At 38.9% G+C, this 15,185-nt stretch overlaps 1 protein-coding gene across 7 annotated transcripts in view; it reads right to left on the reverse strand.

Annotated features, from left to right (window-relative positions):
- The window catches only part of LIN52 (lin-52 DREAM MuvB core complex component), a 117,674-nt gene that overhangs the window by 45,170 nt on the left and 57,319 nt on the right, over positions 1-15,185 (reverse strand). The gene's annotated exons all lie outside the window — the stretch shown is intronic.

Here is a 15,185-nt window from a genome sequence, read left to right on the forward strand (position 1 = left end):
AGGCTGGTCTCGAACTCCTGACCTTGTGATCTGCCTGTCTTGGCCTTGCAAAGTGCTGGGATTACAGGCGTGAGCCACCGTGCCCAGCTGGCCCTGGCTTCTAAAATACTAGATACAGAAAAGTCAAAACTCAAGTGCATAATGGCAGGCACAGCATAATAAACTAAAAGCAATGGCTATGGAGTCAGATGGCTTGGATTGATTCCTAGCTCTTGGGCTAGTTCAGACCTTTGCCAACTGTAAAATGGCGACAATGTTCCAACTTACAAGGCTGTTGTGAGGCTTTAGAGACTATGTACCTAAAGCACTTAGTGAATGAAGTACCTATTAGTAGGTACTCATAATGATGGCTATTGAAGCAATGATTATCAATGTTTCTTAGCAGGCACCTGATGACTATAGGCACAACAGGAGGAAACAAAAGTTAATTGAACAGTATAAAAACAATGTAGAGCCCATCTGTAGAGTCCATCACCATTAACACAGCATTTTTTTTTTTTTTTTTTTTTTTTTTTTTTTTTTTTTTTTTTGAGATGGAGGTTTGCTCTGTCACCCAGGCTGGAGTGCAACGGTGCAATCTTGGCTCACTGCAGCCTCTGCCTCCTGGGTTCAAGTGGTTCTCGTGCCTCAGCCTCCCGAGTAGCTGGGATTACAGGCATGCGCCATCATGCCAGGCTAATTTTTGTATTTTTAATAGAGATGGGGTTTCACCACGTTGGACGGGCTGGTCTCGAAGTCCTGACCTCAGCCTCAAGTGATTCGCCCACCTCAGCCTCCCAAAGTGATAGGATTACAGGCGTGAGCCACGGCAACCTGCCTAACAACAGCACTCTTAAATAAGACAATGCATCCATTTGATGAACTTAACAACCTGTGGAGAAGGCACAGCAGTTATTTATCACCTATATTTTTCATAGATGAGAAAAAAAAATGGCAGATTAAGTGATTTGCCCAAGGTCACTAGCTAATAAGGAGCAAAGTCAGGACTTGAATGTAGTTCTTCTGACTCCAACTGATTACTTTTTAATTGATCTCTTGTTCTGCACGATAGCCATGTTTCGTCCTTTTAACTGGCTGATAACTCTTGACTTCTATGGCATGTTACTATAATTGATGTCAAATTCCTTAAAATTAAAACCCATATATGGCAAAGAGTCTTAAAGCCCACCAAGCACTACTATTAAAAGACAATTTCAACATTAAAAAAGAGAATCTATTCAAATAGCATTTGATTTATATTAAAATAACCAGCAAAACAGACTGGTCAATCACTTTTTTCTTTTAATTTCTGCTCAACTGCATCCTAATCACCTCATTAATAAATTTCACTGACATCTTTGTACAAAGCAGTTAGTCATTATCTCAATCTTCCTAAATATAAGACAGGAAAAAAAGACACTGGCCAAATCCTTTCTAAGTGTTCTATCCAATAATTCCCACCTAAAGCAATACTACATTAAACAAACTTCCTCTTACTCTGTATGCTGTGGTTATTATTGCTTCATTCACAATAGTAATACCACAAATGGACAAAAATAATAAAATGTTCTTTCTGGTCTAATTATCCCAGTATGTGACTTTTCTTCATTCCCACCGAAAAAAGTTGCTACCCCAATACACCCATATTTTAACTAAAAACTTCAAAGGGAATACTGCCATCTACTGAATCACATTCATCACCACCCTTTCTCTATGCTGGTGACCTTAATTAATGACTCTCTGGGTATAAAAATTGTATTTTAAGGAGGTTTATGTTAAAAAACAAACCTCTAAGGCAGAAAAGGTTGTGTACATTCATAGCTGCCCATGACAAAAATACCTTCGAAAACAATTTCAGCTACTCGTATCCCATTATATAAGGCCTGCTCAAGAAATATTTTGAAATCTGGAGCTTGGAGCAGGGGGGCGGGAGGGTTGGTTTCCTTCATCTTCAACATCTTCTTTTCCTAACTGGCTGGAAAACTATTGATGCTCAATATCCTTTTTTCATGAGCTTCCCATATCAAACCAGAAAGGCTTTAAGTGCTATCATTTCAATTTAAGGTCAGACTAGCTATTAACCCTTAGAGTGCATTCATTTTCATTTTTATCTCAGTCACTATTTGTCTTTAAATTTTTTTTAGTTAATTTAAAAAAGTATAATATATGAACAAAAAAATGTACAAATCATAAATATACTGTGTAACAACCACATATAGGTACACAGAGAATCATTACCAGCACTGCAGAAGCCTCTTCCTCAGGCCCCCTCCCAGCCATCATCATAACCCCAATGCAACCATTACTTGGATTTGTATCACCATGGATTAGCTCTGTTTGTTTCTGAACTTTATAGAAAGGAAACTGTACAATATAAACTCTTCTGTGTCTAGCTTCATCAATAAATGTTATATATATTCTTGAGATTCATTCATGTTGTTGCATGTAGCAAGAGCTGGTTCATTTTTATGGCTATACAGTATTCTACTATGTTCTTGTATAATAAATTTTTGCATTATTTATTCATTCTACTGCCAATTAATTTGAGGTTGTTTCTAGTTTGGATCAATTATAATGATCAGTTTTAGTAGATACCGCCTAAGTTTTCCAAAATGGTTGTACTGATAATCACTTGAGATTTAAAGCCTCCTATTTCTCAGCAGGGGGACAATCTTTTTTTTTTTTTTTTTTTGAGACAGAGTCTCGCTCTGTCGCCCGGGCTGGAGTGCAGTGGCGCAATCTCGGCTCACTGCAAGCTCCGCCTCCCGGGTTCACGCCATTCTCCTGCCTCAGCCTCCGAGTAGCTGGGACTACAGGCGCCCGCCACCGCGCCCGGCTAATTTTTTGTATTTTTTAGTAGAGACGGGGTTTCACCGTGGTCTCGATCTCCTGACCTCGTGATCCGCCCGCCTCGGCCTCCCAAAGTGCTGGGATTACAAGCGTGCCGCTAATTTTTTTGTATTTTTAGTAGAGACAGGGTTTCGCCGTGGTCTCGATCTCCTGACCTCGTGATCCGCCCGCCTTGGCCTCCCAAAGTGCTGGGATTACAAGCGTGAGCCACCGCGCCCGGCCACAATCTTTTAACTATAAATTGTTCTCAGTTAAAAGAATTTGAGATACTTAGAAGCAGTAAGAAGCACTTAGGGAAAGAGAGGTTAGAGAGCTGCACAAGACCTTTCCAGACTCTTGGTCCCCCTCGAGGACTATGACCTGGAGTCCACGAGTTGGTAGAAGACTATTTTGCAAACAGAAGAGTCTGTATCCCACGTCACTGTACCCTACAGCCAATTTACCAGTAGGTTTCTTTCATCCAGGTTCTCCTAAACATTCTCTAACCCTAATCAATACCTCAGACTCCCAGATAAAGATATTATATATTTCAACTATAAGCTAAATTATTTTAGTTAGAATTCAAAGGCATTTTTATGTCATTCTTTCTTATCTGATTGCATGGAATGTGTTTTGAAGGAAAAAGGTTTATGAAAAACAAGAATATTGCTGGAATTGAATCAGAATTACTATAATGGCAACCCCTCCCCAAAGATTTCTCCTATTTATAGTGACAAAGACCCTTGTCAATAATGTGAGAATACCACACATAACCTCATTCATGTACCGATCAGGCCTGGTGCAGTCTTATCTCATCATGATGTCTCGAAGGCAAAAAGGAGACAGCTGCCAGAATATTTTAATACCTATGAATTTAGAGAATTGCTTTACGTCAGTCTAATCGTTTTGTAGAGTTACAAAAATATCCGCTACAAAAGTGATGCTATAAGTATGTGTCCTTATGTAGCTGAGGGTTATAAAACACTGCACAGCCCTGGGTCAAAGTCTGCCAAGCCAAAACTGATATACATAAGTGTTGCTGTGAATTTTTAAAACCGTGCTGCCTAATCTTTCCAAAGAACTCTTGTTCATTTAAATAAGAATTAGCTGCAATAGTAACCAACGACTTCAGTGCTTCAACAATGAGTTGTGCCCACTGAAAATTCAGAAATCATCACCGCCTGTCACAGGAAGTTAACATTTAACATGTAGAAGAAAAACCCCAAAATATTTTTAAAATTAAGGGTTTTTGTGACTCTGATAGGTAGTAAATCCATTCACCATGGAAAGCTGAAATAATCAAAATCATTGTCAAGGTGCAGGTCAAACTCATACTAGGCCACAGACACTTGATGGTGGCTTTCTTATCTCTTTGTTGCCACTTCTAGGCTTAGCAGGGTAAAGCTAGACAGGCTGTTGCATGGCGCAGTGGCCAAATTATGATGTAAAGTTACTTCGCCCCCTTAACATACTGATCTATATGTGGAGGAATAGACAATCAAGCAATTTTTTTTTCTGTCTAACCTAACAAACTGGGATACTGACAAGGGAAATGAATATGAGAAAAAAATAATTTTTGCAGGTTAATCAAATAGCAACTGCTATATAAAATACTACATTTTACATGGAATCTTACAGCAAGAAGGAAACCAATTTGCCATTGTTGATATGTAGGATTTGTTGTTGTTGTTCCAGTTTAAATTCCACTTTTTTTTATAAGACTTTTTCCAAACACCTTTAGCCTACTGTAATCTCTCATTTCTGTCAACTTCTATGATCCTCGAGTGGCTCAGTACATGCTCTCTTGTACTGTGATCAAACTTTTTATACATTTGCCTTGTCTCTCTAGTCAGATTATAAGTGCCATGAGAGGAGCTTATGTATTTTTGACACCCAGGGTCTAGCACATTGGTTTACATAATAAATATTTACTTATTATGATAATATCAAAATCCTAAGAAATAGATGTGAACCTTTGGTAGGGTCCCAGATGTTAACATAAGTACTGGGGAGGATCAGGAGATTATTTCCAATCTATCTTGCAAAATAATAAAGGGAAGAGGAGAGTTAGAAGGGACTTATTCATGAATTGAGGAAAGTGGAATATAAAATCACTACATATAAAAAAAAGGCCTTTGATTAGGAGCAGGCCTGTAATAGACTTCGTCAAATCTTTCTGGGCTTCCTAGATAGGTTTTATTTTCTTTTTTCTTCTTTTCCCATATAACTTTTAAAAACTTGAGATATAATTCACATAGCATAAAAGTCACCTTCCCCCACTTTAAAACTGTGAAATATACATAACACTTACCATCGCAACCATTTTTAAGTGTACAGTTTAGTGTGGCATTAAGTATGTTTGCATCACTATGCAACCAATCTCCAGAACTTTTTCAACTTGCAAAACTGAAACTCTGTAACCATTAAACAATACTCCCCCATTCCTCCCAGCCCCCATTTTACTTTCTGTCTCTATGAATTTGACTACTCTAATTACCTCACATAAGTGGAATTACGTAGTGTTTGTCTTTTTGTGACTGGCTTATTTCACTTAGCATAATGTCCACAAAGTTGTGTGTCAGATTTTCCTTCCTTTTTAAAGGCTGAATAATATTCCATTGCATGTATCTACTACATTTTGTTTATCCATTCACCTGTCAATGAACATTTGGATTGCTTCCACCTTTTAGCTATTGTGAATAATGTTACTATGAACACAGGCATTGGGATTTCAGGCATAAGTCACCACACCTGTCCTACCCAAGTACTTAATGGTGTCTTTGAAGCACAGAAGTGTTTAATTTTAATGGAGCTTGTTCTTTTGGTATCATATCTAAGAAACTACTGCCAAATTCAAGGTCATGATTTATGCCTATGTTCTATAGTTTCAGCTCTTATATTTAGGTCCATGATCCATTCTGAGTTAATTTTTTATGTGATATGAGGTAGAGGGTCCAATTTTATTTTATTTTATTTTTATGTGGATATTTTTTTTTGTTTGAGGTGGAGTTTCGCTCTTATTGCCCAGGTTGGAGCGCAATGGTGCGATCTCGGCTCACTGCAACCTTCGCCTCAGGCATCCAAGCAATTCTCCTGCCTCAGCCTCCTGAGTAGCTGGGATTACAGGTGTGCGTCACCATGCCCAGCTAATTTTGTAGTTTTAGTAGAGATGAGGTTTCATCATGTTGGTCAGGCTGGACTCAAACTGCTGACCTCAAGTGATCCACCCACCTTGGCGTCCCAAATTGCTGGGTTTACAGGCGTGAGCCACCATGCCCGGCCTCATGTGGATATTGTTTTCCAGCACCAGTTGTTGAAAGAGACTACTTTTCCCCCATTGAATGATCTTGGTGTCCTTGTCAAAAACCAATTAACTGTAAATATGGGGGTTTATTTCTGGATTCTCAATTATATTCTGTTGATCTATATGGCTATCCTTATGCCACTACTGCACTGTCTTAATTACTGTAATTTTGTAGTAGGTTTTGAGACTGGGAAGTGTAAGTCCTTCAACTTTGTTCATTTCAAGATTGTTTTGCTATTCTGGATCCCTTGCAATTATTTCCATGTGATTTTTAGGATTAACTTGTCAGTGTTGATTTTTCTGTACTTTACGCTTAAGAAGGAAACCAAGTTATTCTGAACAATCAATCTATAATTGTTACTAGTATCTGAATTCAAGTCTTTAATATCTGTGGGCTTTCTACTATGAAGGCATGAAAGTCAATGTAACACAGGAGTTTATCTGCAATTTTGCTTAGGAACAAATCTGTACAGCACACACTGGAAGAGCAATTCACTTAGCTGGCTAGTGAACCTAGTGGTCCACCCAGTACCTGCATCCCACCATGGCTATGAGATTCCCTAGCAGTACTCTCACACACGATAAAAATAATATTTTATGGAAACTGAAGAGAACTAAAGGAATTTGGAAGGCATACTTTTCTTATGGTTGGCACAGATATATGACACGAATAGTTCCATAATGTATCCAGCCGTGTGTGGGAATGTTTTAACAATTATGCCAGCTTTTATCAAAAATGTTCATCAATAGACAGAAAAATACATACTTCTCTGAAAAGGCAGTGAGGATGATTCAGGAAACATGGGATTCATGACCAAAATGTGACTTGGGAAAAAATAATGAAAGGGGAAAAGTAAGCACCTATCTATTATGTACCAAGTATGGTAAATGTTGGGAATTCAGTGGTGAAACCTGCAAATACCTAGATATCCTCATAGAGCTCTATGAGGGAGTTTAAGATCAGACTTGACTATTTCACGTCATAGAATCTGCAGTCTTTATGAAAAAACAAGTTTTCCATACTAATCTGAAAACCCCAAGACATAAAAGGAATGTCTTTCCAAATATTGGTAGTCCAGTGAAAAAAAAAACACCCTCAGACACAGGGCAAGGTGTTTTGGACTGGTTTCAAAAATATTTCATGTTTTGTCTCTTAGAAGGGCCGAGAAACAAACAAACAAAAAAAACAAAACACTCTGTGCCAGAAATGTCTAAGCTTGAATTTCAAGTTCTCCCTACTGTGGAAAATGTGGAAGGCTATCTTTAATTACTATAGTTTACAATTCTAAATCCTTAAGTGATGTTCCTTCCTCTGAATACTTATGACTTTTCGACCGGACTGTAAGACACAAGCTCAAGGGATATGACTTTGCCACACTTTCATTGTCATCAAAAAATGCCGTGGACAGGCTGGGTGCAGTGGCTCACGCCTGTAATCCCAGCACTTTGGGAGGCAGAGGCGGGCGGATCACGAGATCAGGAGATTGAGACCAGCCTGGCTAACACGGTGAAACCCCGTCTCTACTAAATATACAAAAAATTAGCTGGGCGTGGTGGTGGGCGCCTGTAGTCCCAGCTACTTGGGAGGCTGAGGCAGGAGAATGGCGTGAACCCGGGAGGTGGAGCTTGCAGTGAGCCGAGATTGTGCCACTGAACTCCAGCCTGGGAGACAGCGAGACTCCGTCTCAAAAAAAAAAAAAAAAAAAAAAAATGCCGTGAACAAAGATAGCAAACTTATTAACAGGCAGCTTTAGAAGAGGTACATCCTTGATTATGTAAGGATTCCATAGAGAATCTTTTACTGGAAATCAGGTGATCCACAAAAGTGGATGCTTACTGGCATACTGTAAGGAAGGAGGCAGTGTATAACTTTAAGATTATTTTCACAGTCAATGAAGAAGAATACACTGTTAATACTGGAGAGGCAAGAGATTGGCAAAGGTTTGGAGGGCACACATAAAAGTAATACGGAAGAACTGAAAAAGCAAGAAGACTCACAGATGAGTTGGCAAAGAATGGCAAAGGGGATGACACCGAAGAATTAGAAGAACTTTTTAGGGTTTTCATAAATTTAGTCAACGTTCTAATGGAGAAATGGCTAATTGACACCATAACTGCTTATGATCAATGGATAGAGCTTTAACTGTTAAAATCTGCACTGATTTCATACCATGGATTTCATACCATGGAATAAAAGCCAACTACAGCTACCACTCAGAGTTCTTTAGAAAGAAGCATCACTTCACAAAGGTTCCCTCTCAGAATACGGTTTTACAATGATCTCCCTTATCTCTTCTATCACATGCATTGTTTTCAAGGTTATTGTTGAAGTGTCACTTTTTTGTGGCTTAGTACACACTTCATGATCTCAACCACACAACCCGTGATCATCTGACATGTTCAGTTTGAAGATTCAGACAAGTTCCAGTTAACATTTCTATTTGTAATTAAACATATTGCAGTGTAACATTTATTTTAGTGGGAGAATACTTCTAATTATAGAATAATTCATACAAAGGCCCAAAGGGTAACAATTTTTTTCAACTGTATTTTACCACATTTTAGAGGAAAAATGATACACTATGAGTTATCACAAACTTGGAAATTTGCAGTTACCTCATGAATGTCAAGGTCCTATCTTGAAAGCAACAAGGTGACTCTCTAATTTACCACAGAAGTGCCAGGTGCTCATTTTATAGGTAGATTTCATAGACCTTATATTTAATAAGAATTTGTTAGAGTTACATTTGCTAAGGAAAGACAATCTCTCAGATGTTGAGAACACCAGAAAAAGAATCTTTTTGCTGCATTCTTCCTAGGAGAGACTGAAATAATGTGATGGTTTAAAAATAATTTGAGGCTGGGCACAGTGGCTCACATCTGTAATCCCTGCCTTTCGGAAGGCCAAGGTAGGAGGATTGCTTGAGCCCAGGAGTTCGAGACCAGCCTGGGCAACAAAGTGAGACCTACCCTCCCAACCCCCATGGCTCCAATTAAAAAAAAAAAAATTAGGTGGGTGTGGCTCCCACACCAGCTACTTGGGAGGCTGAGGCAGAAGGATCTCTTGAGCCCAGGGTTGAAGCTGCAGTGAGCCGTGTTTGTACCACTGCACACCAGCCTGGGTGACAGAGCAAGACCTTGTCTTTAAAAAAAAAAAAAAATTGAAGAATAAAACCCTGTCATGTGTGACAACATGGTTGAACCTGGAGGGCATCATGTTCAGTGAAATAAGCCAGACACAGAAAGACAAATACTGCCATGATCTCACTCATATGTGGAATCTTATAAGAAAAAAAAAATTGAGATCATAGAAGCAGAGTGGTTACCAGAGATTGGGAAGAGGGAAGAAGAGGGCAGGAGAGGAGGATGAGGAAAGTTTGGTCAACGGGCACAAAATTACAATTATACAGGAGTTCTGGTGTTCTGTTGCACAGCAGGGTGACTAGAATTAACAGTAAGGTATCATATATTATGAAATAGCTGGAAGAGAGGCTTTTGAATGTTCTCACCATAAAGAAATAATAAATGCATGTGGTAATAGATATGCTAACTACCCCGATTTGATCTTTATACAACATATATGAATTGAAATGTCAAACTGTACCCCATAAACATGTACAATTATAATGTATCAATTAAAAATTTGAAAAAATTATAATTTATATAGTTTAAAAAAAATCTTCACAGTAAATTCTTTGTTAAAAAGTGCATCTGCTTTTTTGGCAGGCTATGTGGAGACAGAGGCTTCTCATTTTGTTGCCCAGGCTGGAGTGCAGTGGAACAATCACAGCTCGCTGCAGGCTCTACTTCTCGGGTTCAAATGGATCCTCCCACTTCAGCTTCCCAGGTAGCTGGGACCACAGGGGCACACTGCCACACCTGGCTAATTTTATTGGTATTTTTTGGCAGAGACAGGGTCTTTCTATGTTGTCCAGGCTGGTCTCGAACTCTGGGGTCAAGTGATCCTCCCACCTTGGCCTCTCAAAGTGCTGAGATTACAGGCATAAGCCACTATGCCCAGCCTCATTCTGTTTCTGTCAGAGTAAGATAGGAGAGTATAGAACACAGGAGACACAAAATAGTGCACAAATAAGAAAGACGTTCTGTTAAACTATAGGTATTATGCGCAAAGCTTGTAGGAAATTGATAATTTATACTATAAAGTATTTTCCTATTTCAAATGCACACCCCGCTTGTCCTAGCTTCAGGGAACTGATTCGTATACGCTCTGGACTCATTCCATAGTCTATCCACAGTAAGAAACTTTATCTGAAATTTGTCTATTTGCTTATTACATTTAGTCTTCTGATGGCTTATGGAAAGTCCTAACCTAATTTGATCAGAAAGCCAAAATGTCACCAAGAGGAAGCATAGGTCCAGGGCTGAGCAAAGGTTTTCTGTAAAGAACCAAACAGACTGAATGTGGCCCACAAGCCTAACATAACATAAGTATGAATGGGACGTAAGGATGTTATGTTAGGCTTGTGGGCCACATTCAGTCTGTTTCAGATTCTTCTGTTTTTTGTTTTTGTTTTACTTTTACAGCCCCTATAAAAACGTAAAAAGCATTCTTAGCTCAGAGAATACAAAAACAGGTTGCAGGCCATAGTTTGCTGACCTTTGGTCTAGAGCAGTGCTGTCCAATGTGGTAGTCATTAGCAACACATGGCTACTGAGCACTTGCTAGTGTGACTGGGGAATTAGATTTTAAATTTTATTTATTTTTAATTAATTTAACTTTAAACAAACACATGCAGCTAGTGGCTACTGCTTTGAACAATTTAGGTCTACAAGATCTCCAATAGCCCAGAACAGCCCCAGAAATCTCTGTATAGCTGCATCCCATGAATCTAATAAAGGCTTGGACAAGAAGTAAATCAGTTATTGTTATTAATAATAGCCTCTAATTATTAAATTAAAGATTGGGCATCAATTCAAATGACTAACATCAAGGACAGGAAAAGCACTGTATAAAAAGTCTGAAACAAAACTAGTTTGCATTTTGCAATTTAGTAGCATGACATCTCTTCAATATTTGGTCAAATCTCAACTTTGAAGTGTTGAAAATGGGACTAAAGAGCTTTGAGTTAAAAAAAGACTTGCAATGCTCCCATCTTTGGCAGATGTGGAATTTCTACCATTCAATTTGCATACAGATTCTCTTATTAAGACAGATGCAACTAAAATTAAGTTTCTGTTTGACTGAGAAGACAACTGATTTCTCCCATCACTGACCTGAAATGCTCCTGGAAAATTGCTTTGCTTCATTCATCACACTGCCACTCCCAGCAAGGCCCTCAAAGTTCATGAGGCACAAACTTGCTTTGTTAGCCAAGCTGTTACACAAGAAACCTAAGTCCTCATTTCCACGTGCTGACAAATCATTCCCCAAGTCCATTAATGCATTCAAAACTTGATTCCTGGAACTTCTGAAGTAGAAAATTAGGGGAGAAAACACTCATTCAACTTTAGAGGAAGCCGCCAGTCAGTGCCTTGGACAACACTCATCAAAGGCTATTTGTTTTCCCCACCTATCTGGGACAGAATACTTCTCATTTAACTAAGCAACAAATTAAAAGCACACAGTGGGGTGCATATCACTACACGTATGTCCAGCTAATGATGCATGACAAGACTCACACTACCTCCCCCCTAAAAGTTTTACCTCCAGCATTTCCTATTTTAAAACAATACTGGACTAAAATGTAACATTCCTGAAGAAAGGAAAATCACTTCATGTAAAAGCAGAGTTTGAACTATGGAACGCAAGTCAGTGGATGCAATCTGCTTGTATGGTAAGGCTTCATTTATAAGGTCCAAGTCAAACTATCTACAAAGAGTCTTGAATTGGTATATCCATATAGTGAAATCCTATGAAGCATTTGGAAAACAATGAAGCAGATCTATGTGTACTGCTGTGGAAAGATATCCAAGACATGTTGTGGGGTAAAAGATAAGTCACAAAACAGTATGTATATTATGATTGCATCTGTGTATGGTAATGTATATAAACTTTACTATGTACAGAAAATGTCTGGAAGCATCCACGGAGAAACTGTTGGTGGCAGTTACCGCTCATAAATTCAGCAGATACGGATTTTACTTTTCAGTTTATATTCTTTCATGTTATTTTAAAATATTCTTAAAATTAAGAGCTTGTATTATTTGTATAAGTTTAACATATTCCTTTAAAAGCACAGAGAGATCTTTGCAGTGGTTTCCTCCAGAAACCACTTATTTACCATTACAGTGTTTGATAATTTAAATGAAAAAGTTAAAACTGTTCCTTTTGTAGTTAACATCATTGTAATGTTCCTAAGATAGCTTTTATTAATGAATTTCCATGGGGGACAGAAGAGAAAAACGCAGACAACGGTATTACAAAACAGAAAAAAAATAAGGCACTTGCTAGGACGAGGCAATCGGGCCTTGATAGGACAAGGCAATCCACAAGTGCCAACCAGCTCCAGGGCCATAAAGATCTCAGGAGAGCCATCACATTTCAATTACCATCACTAACATTACTTATTATTTGGCCTGCTCCAGTCTCTAAGGAAGGCAGCTTGTGATGATAATACCCAGCCTCTTCTTGTAAAACAATTCATTAGGCAAAGCAGAACAGCTGGGGCAGCCACGTGCGGGTTCTTAAAGCACCGCCCCACTGGGACCTCTGGCCCAGATTTCCCTTTTCGTGAGGGACAGCCACCACCCCTCTGACAGCTGTAGAGTCCTCCGGGGACACTTCAGGTTTAATCAGTACTTCCTGCACTGGAGAGGGTCATTTGATTTCTAACATAAACTAATGGCAATCCTGCTTACAGCAGGTTACACCAGACATCAGATAAGAGGCTTTAGGTCATTTTTATCTTGTTCTAATACTCGAGAGTTAATGAGGCAGCAAAAGATACTGTCATAGAGCCCCGGTGTAGCTATATTATCCAATAAACGGACTCTTTCCAAGACAGGTTTAATATGGATCGAGGAGGTAAAGAAGGCTAGCTTAATATTGATCCTACTGAGAGGATGAGAATCCAGTCACCATAAGTAGGGCAAAATCATGCACATTCTGCAGTAGACAAAGTGCTACAAGAAGGTAAGGAGTCGCCTTTAAATACTAAGAGTAAAATGCTGCTTTTTACATTCAAAGCAGCAAAACCCTACTAGATTTATTTGGTGTTTTGGGCTAAGTTATTTTTAAAAAGCTTTTTTTTTTTTTTTTGAGACGGAGTTTTTGCTCTTATCGCCCAGGCTGGAGTGCAATGGCGCGATCTTGGCTCACCGCAACCTCCGCCTCCTGGGTTCAAGCAATTCTCCTGCCTCAGCCTCCCGAGTAACTGGGATTACAGGCATGCGCCTCCACGCCCGGTTAATTTTTTTGGTATTTTTAATAGAGATGGGGTTTCTCCATGTTGGTCAGGCTGGTCTCGAACTCCTGACCTAAGGTGATCCACCCGCCTCGGCCTCCCAAAGTGCTAGGATTACAGGTGTGAGCCACCACGCCCGGCCTTAAAAAGCTTTTATGTGAATCTATTTTTGTGTTTTTGCTGAAAAGTGTTCTTAAGAGTTAAATTTTAAATTAGTATTAAAGCTATTGTGGCTTTATATTAATTATATAATCTATACATTATATATTATAAAAGGGATAGCTTTTTTACTAGCTATGAAGCACGTTTTATTACATTAAACCGTAGACTGCCTTTAACTTCTAAATATCACCACAGTCTACCTCATACGGGCTTCAGAAATAATTCAATCATCCGTTCAACAACACCAATAGCCTATTATAATCAAGCCTATTATAATCAAGCCTATGTGAAACACAGTGAAAATAAAAATAAACTCTTGGACTCACTAGTCTATGCTAGCTGCATAAAAGAAAGTATTACTCTAGCAATATTTTTCTTGTATCTTAGAATCTGTTTTGGTAAACATACAGAAATCAGAAATCCAAGTGTTTCTCTTCTCCATACTGGAAGTATCTATAGCAGTTTCTGCTCAGCAATTTTAAAAACTGACCACTTCTTGAGTGGCTTGTTCCCTAAAGATGAAAAAGAGCTGAGATTTTCTAATATTTATTTACTTGGAGAAATAGCCAAAGGGAGGGAAAGAAAAAAGGTCTGCAAGATCCCTTAACAGGACATGTTGGGCACGCAGTCACTCATTTATGGAGCACCAAACAAGCTTAATGTGGTAAAGAAAACAAGATCACTAAGTCCATACATGCACCTGTAAAATCACTAATTCTGAGCTTCCTTCTCAACACATCACCTCACATCCTTCTACGGACCCCACTGCTCTTGCATAGGTCTCTTGTCCCCTGCTATGGCAGAGAATATTGGCTGCCTATTCCAAGATCCATGTTCCCCTTCCTCTGTATTAACAGATCGCCAGCTTTTTCACCACCAAAATTATAGCTCAGAATAAACAATTACATTATTTTCCAGCCAGGCCAGGTGATTTAAGTTCTGTGGGACTGCCAGGAAGGCTGCTTAAAAAGAAAAGTGTCAGCTGTGTGGGATCCCTTTTTTAAATTAAATTAAATTCCTACCCCACCTTCTTGCCTACAATTCAGGCATGATGGCTAGAGCTCTAGTGTGTATAAAGTATATTTAGGATGGAAGGATGGAAACTTTAGTCCTTGATGACACCTTTGGAACTGCCCTACCTGCTAGGTGCATCTACCTCCAGCTTTCCTTTTTGTTGAAAAAAAAAAAAAAATGCTACCTCGTGTAAGACACAATTATTTTAGATTTCCTGTTATATATGCTTGCACTTTATTAGAATTAACAGACTATATATTCACAACCTTTTCGCCTATATAACCCTGATAGTAGTTTAAGTTATTAAGTTATTCATTTCAAAGATGCTTTTTTTTTTTGAGGCAGGGTCTCACTCTGTCTCCCAGGCTGGAGTGCAGAGGATAGGGGGTGGGGTGAGGGTGCAATCACAGCTCACTGCAGCCTCACTCTAAGACTCAAGTGATTTTTCCACCTTAGCCTCCCAAGTAGCAGAGACTACAGGCTTGAGCCACCTCACCAGCTGATTTTTAAAATTTTCTGTAGAGATGGAGACT

Source organism: Symphalangus syndactylus, chromosome 8 (genome assembly GCF_028878055.3).
Source record: "Symphalangus syndactylus isolate Jambi chromosome 8, NHGRI_mSymSyn1-v2.1_pri, whole genome shotgun sequence".
Lineage (NCBI taxonomy): Eukaryota > Metazoa > Chordata > Mammalia > Primates > Hylobatidae > Symphalangus > Symphalangus syndactylus.